The sequence below is a fragment of the Melospiza melodia genome, chromosome 1, assembly GCF_035770615.1.
Source record: "Melospiza melodia melodia isolate bMelMel2 chromosome 1, bMelMel2.pri, whole genome shotgun sequence".
NCBI classification, from domain to species: domain Eukaryota; kingdom Metazoa; phylum Chordata; class Aves; order Passeriformes; family Passerellidae; genus Melospiza; species Melospiza melodia.
The window spans coordinates 22,895,121-22,917,451 of NC_086194.1; positions in this window are offsets into that span (position 1 = coordinate 22,895,121).

Genomic DNA, 22,331 nt, shown 5'->3' on the forward strand with positions numbered 1-22,331 from the left:
GAAATCGGGATCTTCATGAGGCAAGACACAACATTATCTTCTTTTCCAAGTGTTCCTCATACATTCTGAAACTTGCAATTTTAGGTCAAAATTAAAATAAGATGGAGATTGCAAATGTCCCAAACTTTGTGAAAGGGGGCAGGGGAATGGAAGACCTTTGTGAGCGTCATACTGAGGGACAGGCAGTTGTGAATCACTTTCAGGATGCAGCAGCCATCTGTCAGAGGCTCCTTTTTGCAGGACTAAACATGTACAGCAAATGGAATGGCCTAGGAAGAAAGGCAGTGGAAAGGATTCAGATGTCTTGCATTAAAAACTCGGGAGAATTTGATGACCACATGGAGAGAAGCTTCAGGTTTTCATCACACGATCTCTTGTCCTGACTGGTAATGGCTGCTCTGTGCAGCCACACTGGCAAGTCCACGTCCCAAGCAGTGCATCTAGCCCAGGCTTCTTTGGCTCTGCTCATGGCAAGAAATACTGTGAAGTCAGTATTCTACAGTCTGATAAATCATTTGTGACTGGACATGCATTGATGCACAGATATTTCTGAATTTCAGTTTGTATTTTGACTGTGAGAGCTTGGAGAATGGCTTGTGTTAGGCAGTGTTAATAAGTGTACAGGAAGAAGAATCACAGTCAACAGCTGTGGTCATGTCTCAGGCAACTGCCCTGTGATACTAAAGAAGAAAGATGGCAGGAAGGTCAAGAGACATTCCCCACACTCTGATGCCTCCACATTATTTTCAACAGGACAATTTATTTATGGCTGTTGATCTTTGTTTAGAGGGCAAATTTTGTACAAAGTGTGGAATTTCCTTTTTATTCATGGTCTCTACTCTTTGGCAAAGCTAAAGCTGGGTACCTGCAACATAACAGGCATAAATTTAAAGGCAATATTTAGAAGCCTGTAAAAATGTGACCCTGAGACTCTCTCATGACCTATGAATAACAAGTTAGTGTTTGTACCATATTTAATATGAAGATTGTGACCGAGCCATTAACCTTTAGTAGTGGGCACTGAGTAAATGTGTCACATCATACAGAAGGTGCAGTAAATCTGTGCAAACAGTGCACAGTGTGGAGTGGCTTCTCAGCTGCAAGCTAAGAGAAATGAAAAAAAAATCTTTCCATTTATCTCTATTCCTTCTAAGTTTGGGATATTATAAAGCACACTGTCTGAATCCAATCTCATAACTTTACCTTCACAATGGCTTGTTTTTTCTGATGGCCAATATTTTACATGAAAATAGGGGTTTGTCATTACATTTTAACTTATTCCTTTTTCTGCTAATTCTCTATAACTGTAATGGCTATTGCTCACATACTGGTTGCTGTTGAAATGCATATTACAATAGAGCTGAAAAGTGGAGAATTTAATATGAAAATATTCATTCTAACACCTTGACCTAGGAAACCTGGTGTTAGATGGTTTGATGTCCAACTGTCACAGTTTCTTCTTTCTCAGACTATTTTATATATATATTTACAAACTTTCCATCCACACTTCTGTTTCTAAACTGAAATCTGAAGGCAGCCTCAGATCCAGCTTTCTTTTAAATACATAATGCACTAATTTAATTGACAGGATAATCAGTCAGTTTACATACTGGAAACTTCTGTGTGAACTATTACTGTCAAAAATTTAGGAAATGTTCAGAAATACAACACTGAAATTTAGCTGTGTTGTTCTGAGACATATATTTGCATCCCAAAAAATGTAGCAGAAGTTTCCTCTTGAAGCCTATAGGCAGATCTCAGAAGTTTCCTTTTTTTGTGTTCACCTAACTTTCATCCATGTCAACACTTGAAAATTTTTTTTACTGCAAAGTGGATGTATTTATGTATTTCAGAAATGTATGAACTCACTTAAATGAGCAAGTTACAATGCTGAATTGCAAGCTTCCCATGTTGCAGGAACATCTTAATTGTAATTCACCTTTTTTCAGGAAGCAGGCAGATTACTGCTCTTTTTTGAATCTTTTTGCTTATACTCCCTTTGGGCCATGTCTTGCCATTCAGCAACATTTGTTAAACACAAAAGTCCATTTTGACTGTGACTTTTCCTCATAAAAGGATGAAAAACCTTTAAAAGCTGTATGTGGTTCTAGAAAATTTTAAATACATCATCACAGACTAGACACTTGAACTGGAAAGATGAAGCCAACATATTTAGAGAGAAATAAGCAATGTTTAGATGCAGAAGGACACTCCTGTGTTTACAGCATTAAACAAAAAGGGAACAATGGTCTGGCTCATCAAATGTGCCTGCTGCCTACAACACTTTTCTGAAGACGTCAGTCAGATTTAAGAGGCTTGGAGTCACAGAGAGGATGTTTGTCAGGTTGAGGGGGAATGCCAGCAGACACACCTCTGGGTAGAAAAGGCAGTTTCTCCTCCTAGGTAAGATCCTATGTACAACATCTGCTGCATACATGCTTTGCTGTATTTCCTCCATTAGGTCACTCTTAGATGAAACTTGAGAACTATACAAAGACTTTCATTTATCAAATATGAGCTTTGACCGTCACTACCTCGTAAAATCCATTACTCCAAATCACAAAATGAATATAATAGTTAAAACAGGATGCATAAAAGCACATACATAAAATATGAGACAAACAAGTTAATTATTAAATAGAAACCTGTGGGTGAGGTGACAAATCCTTTTGATTCTTTCCTTGGACAGAACAGCAGGGAAAAATTTGTGAAATCCAGATTCAAAGATCCAGGCAATTCATCTCACAAAGATCCTTCCTTGTTCCCCCTTGGTAAGCTATATCTTCTTTCTAGCCCTTTCTTGAGTCTGAGTTATTTCAGAGTTTGCAAAACCAACTTTTCATGCAAGAAATGAAAACCCCAAGTGATGTGTTATGAAGATTAAATGATGCAATTCAATGTTCACTACCATAAATTATTCAAATGCCGTTATGTTTCAAGATGGATTTTACAATATTTTATTGTGTAATTAGCTATCTGCTATTTTGCAATTGTTATCAGTTTATAGTCAAGCTAGTGTCAAATGATCCTGTTGCCTAAAGTCCTGCATTACAGGAAGTTTAGCATGAAATTTAGGTTCAGTTTCCTACAAAGTACATGTGAACATAAATCTACCTCATAAAATAGGCCTGTGCAAAAACTGGAAAATTTCCTGCATTTGTTGTTTCTAGGAACTTTCAGTATTTGTTAATGTTTTAAGCAAGTTCTACATCAAAATAATTTTTATCCTCCCCTATTACGGCCTTATGTTCAACTAGAGAGTACTTATGCTCCTTTCAAATTTTCTCATTTGAACAAGTCTTCCATTTATTTCTGAAGCATGACTTTTAATTCTAACAGACTCTTAGATTAATGATGTTAGAATTTTATCATTTTGATTTTATATGGTTCTTTCAGAATCTTTTCTTTTGATAAGTAATACATATTTACTCAACACTTCCCCTGTGATATCTGAAATCTCCATGCCACCTACAAGAATTTTATGTTTTTCCACACTCTTATTCAGGCCCTTTTAATCAAACCATATACTTTTTTTTTCTCTTCTAATAACACTGAATTTTAGTGTATTTTTATACTAAAGTTTAAGAATCTTTTGTTGTGATTACGCCTTGAATTTTGTTCTACCTGTTGTTCAGGACTGTATCTTAAACAATCTTACCTTACTTAAAGGTAAGTAGCTTTTCTGTTGTAGCTTTTTGAAATAACTGTTCCAAGAAACAGCTGTTTATGATGCCTAAAATTGTTCTCTGTTCACACTGCATTGTGATGAGTATACTACTTGTGCATAATATAAATGAAACTTCATACTATTAGTTGGGTTTCTGCCCTTCAAGCACACAGACTTCCTTTAATGTAACAAAAGTATTGCCCTTATTATGATTGGGTTATCCTGGCTAAAACTGTAGGCTAATACCACATTCATTCTTCTTATGTCTGAGAATTCAATCCTGGCAGTTCAGTTGGTAAAGAATCTGTAGTTATGATGTTACTCAGATTGGTTTTCTCTAAGGTATAATGTGTCTTTGACAGCAATAATATTTATTTTAGCACTTGATCAAAAGGTTTTAAACAACCAATCGGGTATAATAAGGAATTACAATGGATGAAGCTTATGTTTAAAGCTGATCTGAAATTTTATGGTATGATTTGTAATAGGAACTTCAATTTTTTGTTATTTATTTCATTTATTAGAATGTTAAGTGAACTTTTGATTGAAATAAAGTTCTCAGTTTCTAAACTGACTAGATTCTGATGAAAAAAGGAAAAATGCTAGCTCACAAGAATCAAGACAAGCATGCAAAACTGGCTATCCTAAGCCTTGCTGCACCTAACAAATCTCACCATGCCTACTTCAGACCTGAGTCACACACACAGGTGTTCTGTAACTCACATATGTCTTCATTTCACCTTTCAGCTGTTCTACTGCACCTCACTATAAAACACAGAAAAAGTCTTAAATGTAAGAAGATGTCAGTACTTGAGAGTTGGTTCTTACTTAGGTCTTGCTAGGGTTGATTCCCAGATACTCCTCTGACTCCCTCTGCCTTTTTCCCTTGCTTCTTTCAGGCCTTTGAATCAGTCAGTATATATAAGGTAGAGAGCAGGAAGCTGCCTAGAGAGAATAGTAAAATAGCATGAGTCACAAAAACTGTCAGCTGAACACAGCATTTGTGGAAAGGGTTTTGGAGGTTGGCCTAACAGACATAACTACTTGTTACTGTAAGAGAAAGTAGTGGCAATATTTACTTGGGAAAAATTCTGTTCTATTTCTTATATATGATTCATCTAAGTATTAATATTATTCATCCCCTCTTTTGTGCAGGAGATATATTTTAGAAAATATTTAATACATAAATATGCATTAAGGAAAATGTTTCTGTAATTTATTCCTACCAGGAAAAACACAATCCAGCTTAGTCATTGTCCTAGACTTTCTCCAGATATTCTGAAAAATTGTAAAGTATAAAATGTTCCTATGTGAGAGTCAACTCTACCTTGTATTCATTTGGTACGAAGGAGATAATCAATTCTGTTTCATGCCTAAAAACTCAGAGAGGAAAATAGAATAGATGGTGGCAGATCTAGAAGGAATTCATGAGTCAGCATTGTTCAAAGGTACTGGGGCTCCATGAACAGAACTGGGAAAGGTCAAGATTACCTCGAAACAAAAAGTCAGGTTTTTGAAAGGGGAATTGTTGGCCAACATGAAGTATGTGCTCTGATTACTAAATCCACTGTGTGTGACGCTGACCATTTGACACTATTTAAAGTGAAATATTTAACACTGGCACAGAGGAGGATCTCGATTGCTTTTTACATATTTCCTTGGAATCGATTGTAATGTGGTTGTTCTTGTTAGCTCTGCCCAGAATCTTTTTCACTGTAATAAATCAAGATAAATTTATAGGGTACTATGATTATAATATTACATTAACGTGACACTATTAATTTTGTAGATGAAGTCTAAATCAGCAAATTTTGTAAGTGTGGTTCTGTGTATATGCCCATTCAGGAAAATTCTCGAGCATATGCTTAGCCATAAATATGCAGTACAATCCTTTATAGCAGTAGGAAGTGAATATGCCATACATGTTCCCAAAGGATTGAATTTGCAAATTTGACCCTGTAACATATTATTCAAGATAAATAAGTAACTGGTTAATAGATGTCAGTGTCAACAAGTAAAAAGTGGAGAAGTAAAGTTCTACTCCAAGTATAATACTTATTTTAAAAAATTATAGTTAGGAAAAAACCCCAAACTTTATTATTTGGCTGTTATGAAGTGTTCAAAATCCTGTGATATTCAATTATCTCTTAAAGCACATTAATCCAAACCCAATAATTATAGCAATTAATCTTAACTTTTGCTCATCTGAAAACAAGAAATATCTAACCTTTCACTAATTCAATTTTAGTCACCAGTCCTTTTCTGTAGAGGGTTTTTTTGCTAGAGACACCCAAGGACCAGGTGAGGCTACTTTTCAAGCCTCAGGGTGAGAAGGCTGCTCTCTGCTGTTTGCACGTTTGGGCAGACTCCCTTCCTGCCCAGACCCCAGCAGGTTACTGCATGGGAAGGCTCTGAAGGCTCCCTTCGACCTTGGCTCATTTGCAGGCAATCTCAGATCTTTATAAAACTGTGGAGTGTTTGGCACCTTTAGGTACTATTAGAAGCAACTAGGCTTACTCTTTGTACACTGTAAAATCATCAGCACCAAGGAAAACACCCAGCTTTTGTTACCACCTTCCCAAGGACAACAAGCTGGAAAGATCCCAGCTAGTGACCAGCTACTCAGGTCAGAGATACCCCAACACTAATATTGTAGCTTTTGAAAATGCTTACAAGTCAACAAGTTAAAGTGAGATTTTGATGGTTTGTGTTCATGTGCTATAGTACAGTAATGCACAAAGAGGAGCTGGGTCCTTGGAGAGAGAAATTGGCTTTGACAGTAAGAAGTGTATTCCCCATTTAATATTTAGCTGTTATGATGGAAAACACAAAAAACTGAGGAAAGGTGAATGACTACTTGAGAGACTATAGTTATCCAAGACTGAATTTTTTGGTGGCAATACTGATTTTAGATATTCCTGCTATCAGTATCTCCCTTTCAGATATACTGGCACTATTAACTTGATTTGAGAAGTGACACGGCTAAAACTAAATAGAAAAGTAATCTTTTTGTCTGAAAATTTTCATGACAGAAATTGTTTGTTCCTTAATCTAGGTCAGAGAAAGAATCCAGTTTCTGCATACCAGGGGGGCACAAAATTGTCATCTATAGTACATCAATGGCAAGATGCAGAATGATTCACACTGGAAAAACCACCTATACCTTAAACTGCCAGTGTAGATGCATTGAGAACTGCTGAGTTTGATTCTCCATCTGATCTCTCCAAACTCATGCCAATCCAACTGGCTTCCTGTGAGCAGAGACCCTTTACCCCAAATATTCTTTTGATCAATAAAGAATTTAATTTATGAAACACCCCAGTGTGTTGCATTCCTAAGTGGTTAATAGGTATATTGACTGTAAGGCTCAATCTTAGTCTATAGTTGCCTGATATCCCATGAGAGAAAAATATCATGAAAATAAGAGTCTGCATCACATATTAGAAATTGTTTACTGGCAGTAAAGTCAACCTGTTAAAATGATATTCTCCTATATTTAATGTTTTATATATTCAATGTGCATTTAATCTTAAATGCTTTATAACACATAAACCATGGAAAGAGCAAGTTATGGCAATGCCATCTTGATCCTTTTTCATTTCAGATAGAAACAATACAATAATTTCAGGGAATGCAGTACCAATGTTCTGTGAAGGACATTTGAATTCCAAGAATACTGCTTGTGAGAAATCCATCCATGTCACTTCTGTCACATTCCTGACTTGATTTGTTGGCTTGAATTTGGGACAGATCACAGTGTGAGAGAGAACAGCTCTATCAATGAACAAGCAGAAGAGGAATTAAGCCTTAAAACCTTCAAGTTAAAAAAAAAAAATTGAAAGACACCTTGAAAATGTAGTCCCAGTTGAGTATCTAAGGTGCATTCTACTGCCTGGCAGGAGAAGTGGGAAAGGAGGAGACCAAAACAGTGATCTAGAAGATGGCATTTTGATCTGATACTCTGTTTACTTATAACATTAAATAAAGTTTAGGAGATTCAGCAGCACTGGGAAATATAACCAGTTTTCTCAATTTTATAGTGCAAGATGGTAAGCAATCTTATTGCAGAACAGTACTAGGAAAATGTCAGCCAGGATGAGACCACCACCTGGCTCCCGTCCTGGGTCCAAGGAAATGAAAATCTTCCACATTCAGAAATTGAATTCAATTGTGTTGGTGGACTGAAAATGTTTCATGACAGTGCTGGTCATATTATTGCTAAACCCCCCCTAAAATCTTGGAAATCAAGCAACTTTTAATAACTTCAGAAGAGTAGCAAGGACAGCATCAGCTCTTAGTAAGGTTACTCAGCCTTTTTCATTCTGTATCCCAAGGTGTTTGGGCTGCTAGTGCGGCAGTGCAATGGCAGGCTGGTTTTTTGGTCTGAATCATATTTTATGTTAACATCAAAATGCTTCTACATAAATCAGTCTTAATCTTTTTTCCTAAAAAACCATGAATTTAGAGAGTAAGATATCTAAAACCAAGCAACTAAATTCAGATGCCTGAAAATAGACATGAAGGAACTATTTTGCATTTTATAACTTAGGTTCATACTTAGCACCAGAACATAGAGTTCAGCTCTTATGAAATGGAAAATGACATGCTTCTGCATAGCACGAATCACCTGTAAACAATTTGGCTTTTTTGCCACAATTTAACTTTTCATGAATACTTTTCATAGTAAATTTCATGCTCCAAAGCGCAAAACGTTACTTTTTACGGAATAGTTTTTTTTTATTAGCTAAATTTTTGTGTGCAATCTCTGATCCACATCAATACATTTATAAGGTCTTTCTTTGTTTGCAAGAATATAAACTGACTGATGAACAAGCCAGTCATGTGATGCCAAAAAACTGGAGTAAATGGAAGATAGGAAATATCATGATTTATAACTTGGAAATAATGCTTTTCACTTACTATTTTCTCTCAGTGTGCAATACCCTTGAAATCAGAAATATTGATTGCATTTTGCAAGTGAGATATGAAAAATTGGTTTCTTTCTAAGTTGTTCAGGGCTATTACAGGTCCAGACTAGAGGAGTAATCCATAATGGACATCCTACGGATATGAGCTCTCTGATCAGAGCAGGGTACCTGGGTGAGGTGAGCAGAGTGCAGAGTGGGTCAGACTCCACGAATCCAGGAACCATCAGAGAAATATGAGATGGCAAGTGAAGGATCATCAATCTCGGGCAACAAGCCAGGTCCAGCTGCCATTGCCATAAGGAGATCCCTGAGAGCACACCTCTAGAACTGGGTGTTCCTCAATCCCACCCCAACACCTCATCCCATGCAGCCAGCAACCCATCCTGTGCAGCCAGGAGAAAACCACAGGGTCCAGGTGGCTTGGGGACAAGGCTGGATCTGCTTCCAAGCTGAAGAATGGATGACACTCATCATCTCAAGATTCTTGGTGTAGGACAAATGAAGCCTAAATTACACTCACAAGAGAAAACAGCTACTCTGTATTGGCAGAGCTGAGACTTAGCTCACGTGCAAGTATCCACTGGTGGGCCAGTTGTTTAATCTTCAATCACAAAGCTGCTATTGCCAAAACAGGAGGAGCAGTATAAGAGTTGTTATGAAATCTTGTGCTGGGAGGTGTCAGGAACTGACATCTTGGCTCCCACTCGAAGCTAAAATAAATTTACCACTTTTGAAGAAAATACTGCACAACCTCCTGCCTTTCACAAGACAAAGAACTATATGAAGATAAAAACACATTTTCTGTCCAAACCTGGAGCAGGTAGGAAAGAATCTTTTGCTTACAGCAAAGCTTTGCATTAGTCAACCAGGTTAATGCTACTTTTTATTATCTGCTGCACTGCCAGAGGTTTCATAGGCAACAAAGTAGCACCTTGTGAGTCTGGGCTGAATATAAGTGTAACTGGTTGCAGATATTCCATAAATCCAGCTGAAAACTGCAGGATGACTGAAGAACATGCCCCAAATGGTAGCCTACTAGCAGTGCAGGCCATGAGGGAAGGGGAGTGGAGGAAGCATTTTTAAAGGTTTCTGTGTTTTTCCTGCTCCTGAGCCTGGCACTATCTGAACTCATCTTTGGTGCAATCTCAAATCTCCCTGCAGATTCTTTCACCTTTTTGAGGTTGCTCACAAGCCACAGGACAATAGCTCAAATCAAAATCTTTTTTCTATTTTTTTCCATCTGCCTTCTCTCGATGAATCCTCCCCATAAAACTTGGGCTAGCCCCGAACTGTGTGACTGGAGCCATAGGTACTGTCTGCATTGGTTTCCTTGGCAAATATTAAATAGTTCCAGAACAAACAAACAGACAAAATCAATTTAAAATAAAATAATAAAAATTATAATAAAAAAGCCTAATCAAAATGAAGGTAATGTGTTCTACCTAGAATGGAAAAAAATAAGATGATTTGGAGATAGGGAGAAAAGAATGAACAGAGCAAAAACTGCTGCTTCCCAGGCCTTGATGGCAGTCCACAGTTAGAAATGCAAACAAGAGCTATGATCCAGCTCTTCAGTCCCAGCTACTACTCATATAAGATTATAATGTTTGCAAACACAACATAAACTTAGAAACTATGTGGGAAATAAGGTTGGTACTTATACCCAAAAGAAATCACAAGCTTCTCACTGATAGCTCAAGAGCAGAAATAGAAGAAAAATTTCCTATGGATTTGTCATTCGGCTCCAGTTAACAGTATGACAGCATGTTAGTAATGGCTGCTTTGCTCATTTCTGCCAAGGGAATTCCACAATCTGTTCTACATGGGCCTCAGAGTCCTCCAGGTTAATCTAATGCATGATCTCCAGCCTGAAAAGCTTAAATACTCACAGCTCTTCTCCCCAAGAAACAAACATATAATCAAATCTTATGCTTCAGGGAATAAGCTGATGACTGCAGGCTTGGCAAGGAATACTTCTATTTTATGGCTTTGCACAAATTGTGGGGTTTGCCTTTCCTCTGAAGCATGACGCATTAGCTGCTGCTGGATGCAGAATACCAGGGTTAATAAAGCAATGTTCAGAGCTAGCTAGCAGAGTCTGTGCTTTTATGTTTCTGTCAGCAGCACTCCGGTTTTTTCCTCAGAATTTTGAGGCAAGGGAGAACTAATAATTGGCAGCACTGTTTGCAGTGATATTTCTAAGAGCAGATGCACCATAAACGACACCCCCTGTAAAGAAAACGTGACTGATTATCTATGGATCATACCTATGCTTGGGATCTCCTTCAGGATCAGAGGGTGTGCTGCATGTAAACAGAAGCACAGCTTCCATGAAATGAGCAGATCTCAGATGAGCAGATCTCTCAGGGCATTTTATAGCTCTCCCATTATTATTTTATGGGCCAGCAACCAGCTTGTCCTTATAGCACAGAAGTAATGCAGTCGCTGTTTGGCTTGCAGACATCTGACACAGTACAAGAATACAAAAGGCTTTTCCATGGGAATAGAAATGCAGTTGTAAAAATACCTGGTGCACAGGTGGGCTCTCCTGAGTGAGGCAGCCTGCCCTCTTTGTCTCACAATGGATGCTCAGAAGATAGAAATTCTGACTCATTTCCTCAAAATTAGGTTTCATTCCACCTTTACCCCTTCCCCATAAATTCTACACTGTGTCAGAACAAAATGTGGAGCCCAGAAAAGACACTGCAGCTAAATTATCTCAACCAAGGGAAAAGCCTTGAATATTTTACAGGACTGAGTGGCCCTGCAGATTGTGTTAGTCATAAACAAGCACAATGCAAACTCACATCTGGGTTCTCAGCTTCTAAATATACTGAAACTGCCAAGGCAACAGATGAGATTTCCCCATCAATAGCCATTGAGCAGACACTTATTCTGTGATCAGTTTTAGACCAAGAAGAAGTACTATGGCCTTGTCACATGTAAAGCTTGAGATTAGAAATAAACAGCCTCCATTTTATGCCAGTCTTTTTAAAGAAGCATGGCCACTTAAGCTGACAGCAATAACAAAAGAGCAGAGAAATGAGTTGAACTGCAGGTTCAGGTAATAGTTGAGTAAATACAGGGGCAGCTTTTTGGTAGAAAGCCAGCTTTGCTACAAGAAACTGCAACTGAGCATATTCAAACTATCTCTTCAGCGGCTTTTAAACTGATTTTCCTGTTAAATTCTAAACACTTGGTGTAGTAAATTAATCTTCTAGTTCCCTTTTAGCTGTCATCTTTGGAAACATCTCCCAGAAACTCCAGTGAGCCTCTCAGGAGATTATCTAATGATCTTGACTCCTTATAGGTGATTACTGAGGAACCTCTGAATTGGCCATTTCAAAGGACTGATACAGCCCCATTGCACCTCTCTGCAACAGCCAGAACAGCCATCAGGAACCTCAGCTCAGGGAGCGCTCCATCAGGAGATGATTACCCTGCATTTCCCCTGTCTAGTTCTTTATGCATCTGATGCCTCTCATTGCAGAATTGATGCTGGAAGTTGTGCAGGACAGGTGAGGTCCCCAAGGCAGAGGTGAGCAGCAGCAGCCACAGAGCAGCTCCAGCACTGGTGGAGCTCTGCAGCACACAGGGGAGAGAGACCATAACAACAGCAAAGAGAAACACCAGAGTGCATTGTCAAAAGACACAGCTGTCAGCAAAACACAGTGGACAATCCAAAGGACCTCATAAGAGCGGTATAAGAGTAAGAGAAAATGTATAAGAATTAAAAAAATAGCTTCCAATCTCCTGGTTTTTAGTGGGCGGAGGAGGAATTAAAACAGCAACACGCAGAGGACAGAATGCAATTCCAATAGCAGGACCCAGGACATGAAAAACAAAAGCAAGTGATTTATGGTTCTGATTCCCAAGTGATAAGAATGAACACAATAAAAGCAGAACAGTAAAACTAGTTAGACAAGAGAACAAATCACCTTGATACCAATTTGTAAAATAAATAACTTTTTCAATAAAAATTGAAACTGGAAAAAAAGTGCGTTTTCACACATAGCTCAGAGATCACATAAATGCCAAGTGACATGACAGTTGCTGAAATAAATGCTCTTTTTATGAACAGCAGAGCAGTAAAGCAGGCAAAATAGATGCATAAAATGGGTAAATTTCCAGTGTATTAGTTATTGCTGCCTCTGAGCTGCAGTAAATTACAAACTCATTTTTAACTTTTTTTGTGTTCATGAATACATTTTTGGGACTGGTTTTCCACCCCCTTCTTTCACAATTCCATTTTTTCAGAGATTTATATTCTTCTTTAAAGTCTATAAATAAAAAGTATCCAGGTCTCTTCCACAGGAAGGAAGAGGGCTGAAAACTCAGAAGAAACTATTTATTATACATTTCTGAACTTTCATTGCATAAATTCTGCTATCTGTGAACACACTGTTTCCATAAAATTTGTTTTTTGTCTGGATATTTTTCCCCTTACAAATGAAATCTAAAATAAGCTTAAAAAAATCATGGACCTATCCACCCTGTGGTTTTCTCCTTCATTTTTTGTTTCTTGTTTATAGTACAAAATCACAATATGTTGTCTTTATTTACTGCTCACTATACCTATAAATAAGGGATGTAAGATTATCCAGATAGAATGGACTGGAGTAAAAAAGATGAAAGATTTATTTGAAATACAAGTTCCCAGCTGAAAGGAGGAAACTAGTCAGTGACTCTGAAAGTTAATAAAGTAAGTACCACAGAGAAAATGTTAAACTCTGACTCTAATTGCATCCTCTACTATCCTTCTCAAAAATAAAACACCAAACCCACGCCCTGAAAAAAGATTAATGACCATTAAGTTCAGATATGTCTTTGTTTCCATCACCTCGGTGCAAAGGTCTATCCTGCTTTGCATCCATGTGGTGCTCATTTTGCACTGAGATAAAAAAGCATGCAGAGAGGATGGCAAACAGGGACAGAGTTTTTCAGTACATTTATGAGTTTGTACATACAAATATAAGGGGGGTTAACTATTTACTGTGCTTATATATAAAATACTGCTTAAAACTGCAACACAGGGACATAAGGATTGTAACTAATGTCTGAAATTAATGTCTCAGGTGTAATCCAAAAATTTTTGCCAATATCTACTCTTATTTTCAAGTCAAAGCAAGGGACCTAAATCCTATGACACTCCACTAAAGCAGAAGAGTAACTGCCCATTTAACCACCCATATGTACCTGTTTTACAGAGCAGATTCCTGGTACAGATCCCTTCAACTTTCGTGGCAACTGTGGGCTCACAGTCATCAACATGTATTACCTAAACTGGAAAAACCTTTTTTTAAAATTTAATTTCTCAATCACACCATTCAAAATTTATCCAGAACAGATTAATGCACTCAAGCCCTATTTAATCTAGATGCCTGAATAATGTGTAGTTCTGTGACTTTCCCATGAAATTCAAAACAGGAATTCCAAATTATCCAGCAACAGAAAATAAGCCCAGCAATATTAAAAACATCTTGCTAATTTTCATTAAAAATATCATTCATATTGGCACAAAATTAATCAATTAAAATAAGAAATATGTCAAACTTTAGGATTTGGGGTTTTTTTCTTCCCAAAGCACTGTCCCCCAGTCTTTTTTATCTTTAATGATCATTAAATGTGAAAAATGTGCTGACAGTCATCCACCCATGGAGCTGATAGAGGTGAAAAAGAGAAGAGTAAGGTCTAAGGACACTTTTAATTGAAGAGTCACTAGGCACTCTTTGATGGGCTCTGCATCAAACACACATCCAAAGGCACCCCAGTCCAGACAGCCACTGAAGGACAACTGATTATTTGCCTTTTATTTTCCATGGTCATAGAGTACAAGCATAGCTGAGACTGGGCATTAGAACCAGGCTGGGATCACTTTTCAGTCACTGTGGATTCTGGTTATAGCCTATCAAGGGCAAACAGTGGACTCTGGTATTCACACAGTTTTGCTGCTTAGCAGCTTAAGGTTTTTATTCCTTGCTCATTCTTCTAATTCTCACTCTATTTTGCTATGAATTATAAATCTTATAGGAAAGGCCATCTAGGAAACTGGGGGCTTTGCTTGGGTGTTATTTAGACTGTACTTTCAAATTTTACTAGTTTGTTCCTGTCTTTTTAAATGGGAAATAAACAGTTTCACTGACCGAAATTTATGATAAGAACACAAAACTTCTTTTTTTCTTTGTTATGTGGCCAAAAAAAGTAATATTTTATTTCCTTCAGACAGCTATGAATCACACAAGTCATAAAATCTTTCCAACAATATGACTGTCAATCACAAGATAAGCTAGATGTAGGAATCTACAGATGCAATAAAGTTGATTCCCAGAAGATTTAAATTCATCATAGCCTTAAAATAACATTACAATCTATTTTTTTTAAATATTTTTTCCCAGACCAGATGACTGTTACCTCCTGTATTATTTAAAGAAAATTTATGAGAAATTAAAACTTCCTTCGACCTCATTGCTTTCAATTGTTGTTTTTTAACATGTTTTAGTCTTTTAATTAGCTGTCTTTAGCCATATCATTCAGTTCATTCCTCCTTTCTCAAATCCTGAAACTATACAGCAAAGCAACTACTTGACTGGTAGCATTGTAAAATTCATGATCTGGGATGTACTAATAATGTCTCTCAGGTCATCATTATCAAGATTTATCCTAAGGTCTTAAAGGTAACTCCACTGGCAAAAAAAATAAATACAGTCATTTTAGGATATGTTTGTATGTAAAATGACATCTCCATTCACACTGAAATTCCTGGGCATTAGACAATGGAACGTACTGGCAATATATGTGAAATTCACAAGATCTGTCTCCATTATCTTTTCTCACCATATTTAAAATAATTAAATGTCTTAGACACTTAATCTACAGTGAATCTTACTTTCTCCTTCAAGGATGCATAATGAAAGTGCAGACTATCTAAGATATATGGATCTGTCATTTTAGGAAAATATTCAAAATACACTTCCTTAAAAGTTTCAAACTTTATTAATTCAGTATTGAGCGATAATAGATGGACAGAACATAAGAGCTTTTCATGACAATTGCAAAAGATCAGTTGGGAATAGCATGTGTTGTTTAGTAATTGGATGTTCTTTAGGAGAGGAGGCATCTTTAGACATAATTCTATCTGGTACCATGAGGACTTTTTAACCCAAAGTTTGAAATTGAATGGAAATGGCAAGATAGAGCAATTTCAGTACTTCTTGAATAATCTTTTCAAAACTAAGTTCTATTTGGTGTGATGCTACCTATTTTCAAAAAAAAAAAAAAAAAGTAAAAGAGAGAGGAAAAGGAGTGAGAAAAGATTGTGGCTGAAGAGATGAAAAATAATTTTGTTCAATTTCTAGAATCTGATTCAATGAAAATAGCAAATTAGATCATCCCATCCCAGCATGGTTCCTTATTAGTTGGAACTGCAGTGTCACTGTGAACAACATAAAGGGAAGCAGACAAAGGCTATCCCTCATTACAATGAAGAAAGACTGACAGTCATTAAATGATTATTGCATAATACCTGATTCCTATGCATTGCACAAAATCAGACATCACTCCCTTTTTGTTTTCCTTCAGTACTGGATAGAGACACGTGCATAACTTCAATTAGGTCTTATTTCACACTTTTGAGATCATGTTCTCCCATGACATCCAAAAGTAAACCAGATAAAGGTACACTTCAGGGTTTGCCACCTAAACCAGATCTAACCAGAGCACTGGTTTGTTGCTGTGTACCCTATGCTGGGATGAAGGTTGTCCTGAAAGCATGTGAGGGAGTGAAAATAATTTGGTTTCCTTCTCATTCCTTTCACATCCTTGAAGTGTCAATCACTAAAGCAGATGTAAGGGATGAATGACTAAAGAAGAATTAATTAGATTTATTCTGTTTTATTCAGGCTTTTCTTCTTTTACTTATTTATAAAGTTACTATTAATTTCTCAGGTAATTTCTCCCTGGTTTACCTTAGAAATTAAGATCTGCAATTTTAAAGGCCAAAGAACTGGGAAAATGAGATCATAAGAATGAGAGAATGAGAAATTAGCCCTTCCTCAGCTGAATGATTACACTTGTGTTTTGACATGACTTTGCTAGCAACAAATGATTCTTAATGACAGGCTTTTGAAAAAACATTAGAGTGTATATTCTCTAGTAGGAGACACTGGAAATCATAAAACACATTCTGTAGGGCCTCATATAGGCATGAAAACAAAGGCACATAATGCAATAATTGACATACCACTATTTGCAGAAAAAAACTGAACATGGTGTTTTTCTTCTTCCACTGCTTTATATGCTAAAGGAATCCAAAATGTGACAGTAAATACCACACAAATCTTAAATAAATGAGATTGCCTGAAAAAAGGAGTCAGGTTTTCACATCTAAAACAGATGCTAAGACAAGGAGAAATCTTAACCAGAATGGTTTTGCTGGGGTTGCCTCTGATGAGAGTTTTTTGCAGCAGTCGTGACTTCTCACTGATGGTGGAAGAAAAAAGAACAATTGTTACATGTGCCCTTCAAGGAAGACATGACAGGCTAATTTAGGAACAGTTTCAAGAGAAAAGAAAAACAGCTGACAGCCATTGATCACTACTACAAGAGAAACTAAATTAGACATTCTGAGAAGCAGAGAATACGTGCAGGGAACGAGAGGACCAGGAGACTGACAGACTAAATTGCTTTAGGCCAATTTTCAGACGGGGTTAGCAAGTGTAATGAGGTAAGCAAACAGTCTCTGCAGAAGCTTGACCATTCAAATAACTACACTCCAGGTTGTCCCAAGGATATTGGCATAAAGGTGTGAGAGATTCCTTAATTATTCATAAACAAGTGGCCATGACCATGGGTGGCATGAAATAAAAACAAGGAGATCACTTCTCAGTTAATGTCACAGGCAAAACTTATTCAGCTTGGCAATTTAGCTTATTTTACTGCTGAGTTATGTAAATGTTGAAGTATTTATTCAGATATCAGAGAGGAGGAAACATATAAAATATTTTTTAAAAATTATGACACTAAAGGAAAACACACCCCTCCTGCTTTCCCAGGCTCAACGTGACTCCTTTCCTTCCACTTGTTACGGTTGCAGGTAACTCTCAGTCACCTCAATAAACCAACAAGGGGTGCTGGGGGCTGTGCTCAGGTTACAGCAGTTTGCATCCATTGCTGGTCCTCCATGGGCTACAGTGCCTTCAGACCATATGAACAAATAGATATTTTCCCAAGGTTTGTTTTCTGTGGAGTTTTTTGGTGGTTTTTTTTTTTTTTTTTTTTGTTGGTTGGTTTTGGGGGTTTTTTGGCAGGGGGGATTATTTTGGTTGCGGTTTTGGTTTTTGTTGGGTTGGTGGGTTTTTTTTTTGCAAAGGGGGAAAAGAGTTGGGTGGGTCTGGGGTTTTTTTTGGTGGTTGAGTGGAATTTTGGGGGGAGTTTGGTTTTTTTTGTTTGCTTGCTTTGGATAGATGTTCTTTTTTGACACAAGTTTTTCTTTAAGAACTGCAAAGTCCCAGCCTGCCTAGGTTTCCTGGAGTAAGTCATGCTATGGTTCACTTTAAAGCTGCATAATATGTGTGGCTTATTATTAACTCCCTTCCTATCACCCTTATCATCACCCCTGAAATTACAGAAACGCATTTCAAGACAAGTCATTTTTAAAAATGTCAAGAATTATCCAACCATTATACTGGGTCGTCAGGTCTCTTAATTCCTAAATAGCAAGTGATGAAAATTACAGAACAAACTGCCTCTATCTTCAATTAAAAGACATTGAATCAGAATTACAGTCTGGAAGAAGAATTTTACTAATGCATATGGGTGAAAACAAATGACAAGAAGTTTTGATTTTCCTGACAATTTTAAGGTATTGAGAACAAAGCTCAAGGTTCTGAATGCAAATAATTTATGTTAAAATACTCTAAACACTTAGAAACCATCAATGTTGAATCTGCATTCTACTCACAGTGGAGAAAAATGCAAAAAAAAGGGCTTGTAAAAGTGAAGACATGGCATAAATTTGATACCAAATGCAAAGATTTTTTACAGGATTTCAGATCTATTCTTAATTTTTTGGCTAATCATTTGTACACGGATTTCAGTGTAAAATCTGTGTAGATGGCCAGGTATCCCATTTGCACAAATAACACCAAGTAATAAGTGTGCAAATATCCTCCCATGAAGAAATATAAACTAAATGGCACAAAGTAATTTAACATTTAAAGCTTAACTTTTACAGTATTTTTAATAATAACTACCAGGTACAAAAGTTCTCAGATGTTTTGCTGGCTTCATCACTGAATGTTTATATCAGTCCCACTCAATACTTGCATTTCTCTGAAAACAAAATAATAAATTAATGTCAAGTAGAGATTTGAAGACATTCTTAAGACTACAGTTCTATTTGTGCTATTCAAGTAACGTCCTATTTCAAACATTTGTTAGGAAAGTTTGCCTAGTCCATTGGATATTACTACTTTTCAACACCTGGTTGACATTGGAGTACATGGAATAATTAAAATGAGGGAACACTTTGTGAGTCACTCACACATATTTTGTTCAGTGCAGCAGAAGAAATTCAGGACTTTGCAAGTAATTCTGGCACTTTTCACCACAGCATCTACTGAATGTTCTCAGTTCCAGTGAAATACTAAGGAATGAATCAAGGTGGATCAGTACTCAGGAGGGACACAAGGGAAATGGAAAGGATTTATATCCAGGTTTAAATGTTTTGGAACAACATCCTCCTAATCCACCCATCTTCTCCTAATCCACCCATCTCAAAAAGTCTCTAATATCTCTGCCTTCCTGACTCTGTTTTTCTCTCTGCATTAAATAAGTGTACAAATCCTTCTCAAAGAGGTAAAGATTGAGAGTGAAATCATGAATCCTTTCAAATTCACAGCAGAACTCCCACAGATATAGCACAACAACAGGATATTTTACTAAGGCTGCATACATAACAAAACATCAAAAAAGTAAAGCTGCGAGAGTCAACAATTTACCCTATCTGCACCCTATCGATTCTCCCAATCTCTTCTCCTTCACAAATAAAAAAAAGTTTCTACTTTGCATCATCCTCAAAGAATGTATGCTTCATAGTCTTGTTTCATTTAATAGAAAAAAACAATTTCATAGAAGATAAAGGTATTTTCAATTTGAAACTTTTTAAAAATGAAAAGTTAATCTTTTTAATTTAGAAAACAAGGAAATTTTTTTTCACCTTTTTTTAGTCTTATCTACTTTACTCATTTTAATTTTTTCTATTCACCAACTTTGCTTTAATGCATAAGTAAGTGTGTTCCTTCACTAAGGTTCATTACTAATAAATTTACTATCTGCAATTCATCCACTCTTATCAATTTTTCTCTTTTGTCAGACTATTGCCTCACAAATAAAAATATTGTCTTCTGTCTTCAAGTGTATAAATTTGTCTATTATGCAGCAGTTGATCCATTTTTGTATATTCTAAATAAAAACTGAAAAAGTTCTGGTGCAGATCTCAATGGGAACTAACATTTCATGATTTAAGTAACAGTCCCTCCCCTGTCATAGCTTTCACCTTAGCTCTTGATAGTGATTTTCTATTCCTATGATTGAGTTCATAGAAACATATACTTCCAACTCCTATATCAACAGCTCTTCTAAAAACATGCTTATGGAATGTGTTAACAAGTGACAAATATAGAAATTATATTGTTTTGAGAAATATCCAGCTAGAAACAGTTTTCCTGAAAGTACAAAAGCTCCTAATAACAGAGAAAGTTCAAATTTCCCAAGCCAGGTAATTTTTGAATTGTATGAAATCAACTATTTGCTACGACTCCTGAAGCTTTACGAAAAATTACAATCTACGTTATAAACATCCAATCTGCCACAAAAATTTCTCATTAAAATTCTACATTTCTTTCTGTGATACATTCTAGCATAAAGTGATGAATTTGTCCATTGATAAAACATAATATTTATGTAAATAGAGCTAATGGTTGCATAGTACCATAATTCTACTGCACACATTGATTACACAGCTCTATAAACAAGCACATTTATCTAGATTAAACATCAAGGTTTCAGGAGTTGGCAAGCCTTAGGTTGTTAAGCCATTAGCATCCTTCTGTGACAGGATTATTTTTTAAAACAGCACACAAGTGTCAGGATGCAACATAACAACTTAGCAATTTTTTTTAGCAATCTTTATTATTGATCAGCAAAATACTGTATAAGTATTCTGTAATTAATTGAAGTACCTTCATCCTCTGAAATGTATGGTAGTTGTTCAAACAATGGGATCTGTATAAGGAGAAACTTATTTTTGCCAGCACATATTTTTTTAATCTTCTTCCTCACTTTTCTTTATCCTGCATTATATTCTCCTTCCTCCCTTTCTTGCCTTCTATTTTGCACAAAATAAAGTAATATTAAATTGTTATAGAACAGTAAATCAGGAGGAATCACCAAACTATTTTTACTATTTGGCTATCTGCCAGACAAGACTGATTAAAGACCCACTGGGACCAGAGTACTCCTATTCATTTCATGGGCATTGGCCCTATGCAGTTTTATAATCAGAGCCAAGTAATTTTTCATGTATAGGGTAGTTTACATTAAGAAAACGAAAGGAAGATAGGTTAGTTGTGTCCAGCTTAGAGACACTCACATTTAATGCAGATACTGATGCATTAATTGCTGAAGAACGGCCTTTTATAAGGATGATCTTTTGGTAAGACACAGAAATGGCCAGCAAGGAACCTGCAATATGCAAAATGAGCCAGAGTCCAATTTTAGAAGGTGCTGGTGCTCATTTCCTAGTCCAGCTCATCTGGGTGATGCATCAGTCCAACTGGAGTTTGACAAGGTGCTATAGACTAATGGAACAAAAGAGACACTGCTCACTGCTCACAAAAGAGACACTGCCAGCCTCCTGACACAAAAATGTTCATCAGAAGGTTCTTAATCAGTCACCTAGGGATGTTCCAAATTAAGTTTAGTTGGGTCACTATTTAAAGCAACCAAACCCTTTTTCCTGCTGAGATAAATGTCATCGGTATTCACTCGTGGACTGTGCAGGCCTGCAGCAGTGTAGCATATTGCAATCCAGTATGGCATTTGAGTTTGGAGATTAGTGGGACATATGCACTCTGACTCCACTCCCAAGTCCTCTGATTCGACAGCAGAGGCACAGTAGCTTCCTGAGCTCGGCATGTGCAACCTATTTAATATTTGGTCAGCACACTCTCGTGCCTGTGCAAGGTGAGACACACCTGCCTATCTCCTGCCATTCCTTAAAACAACAACAACAACCAACCCCCCCCCCCAAAAAAAAAATATAAAAAAGACCAAACAAAAATCCAGACTTATTCTACTGAAAGGGTTGGGAATGAGGTGAGGTGACACGAGCATATAGCTGTCATGTAGAATTTAACAAAAAGCAGTGATGACCATGTGTGGGTGTGCAAAGAGAAAACAGCATGGATGGGAAGACAACAGTGGATTGCATTGAGAAATGGGAAAGAAGGCCCACATCCAATCTTTCTGACACAGAGTGATTTTAATTAGTTTCACAAACAATGACCCATTTTAACAGTCAGGAATTGTCAGCAGTCATCTCAAAAATGATAGCTGGTAATTAAAACTTTATTTTCAACTTTACCCTATATTTTATAGGCTGACGTAGGGTCTCAGAAAAAGTTTAAGGGATCAGAACCTGCTGTTGCATTCACATAGCTCCTGTGGAAACCTGCAGG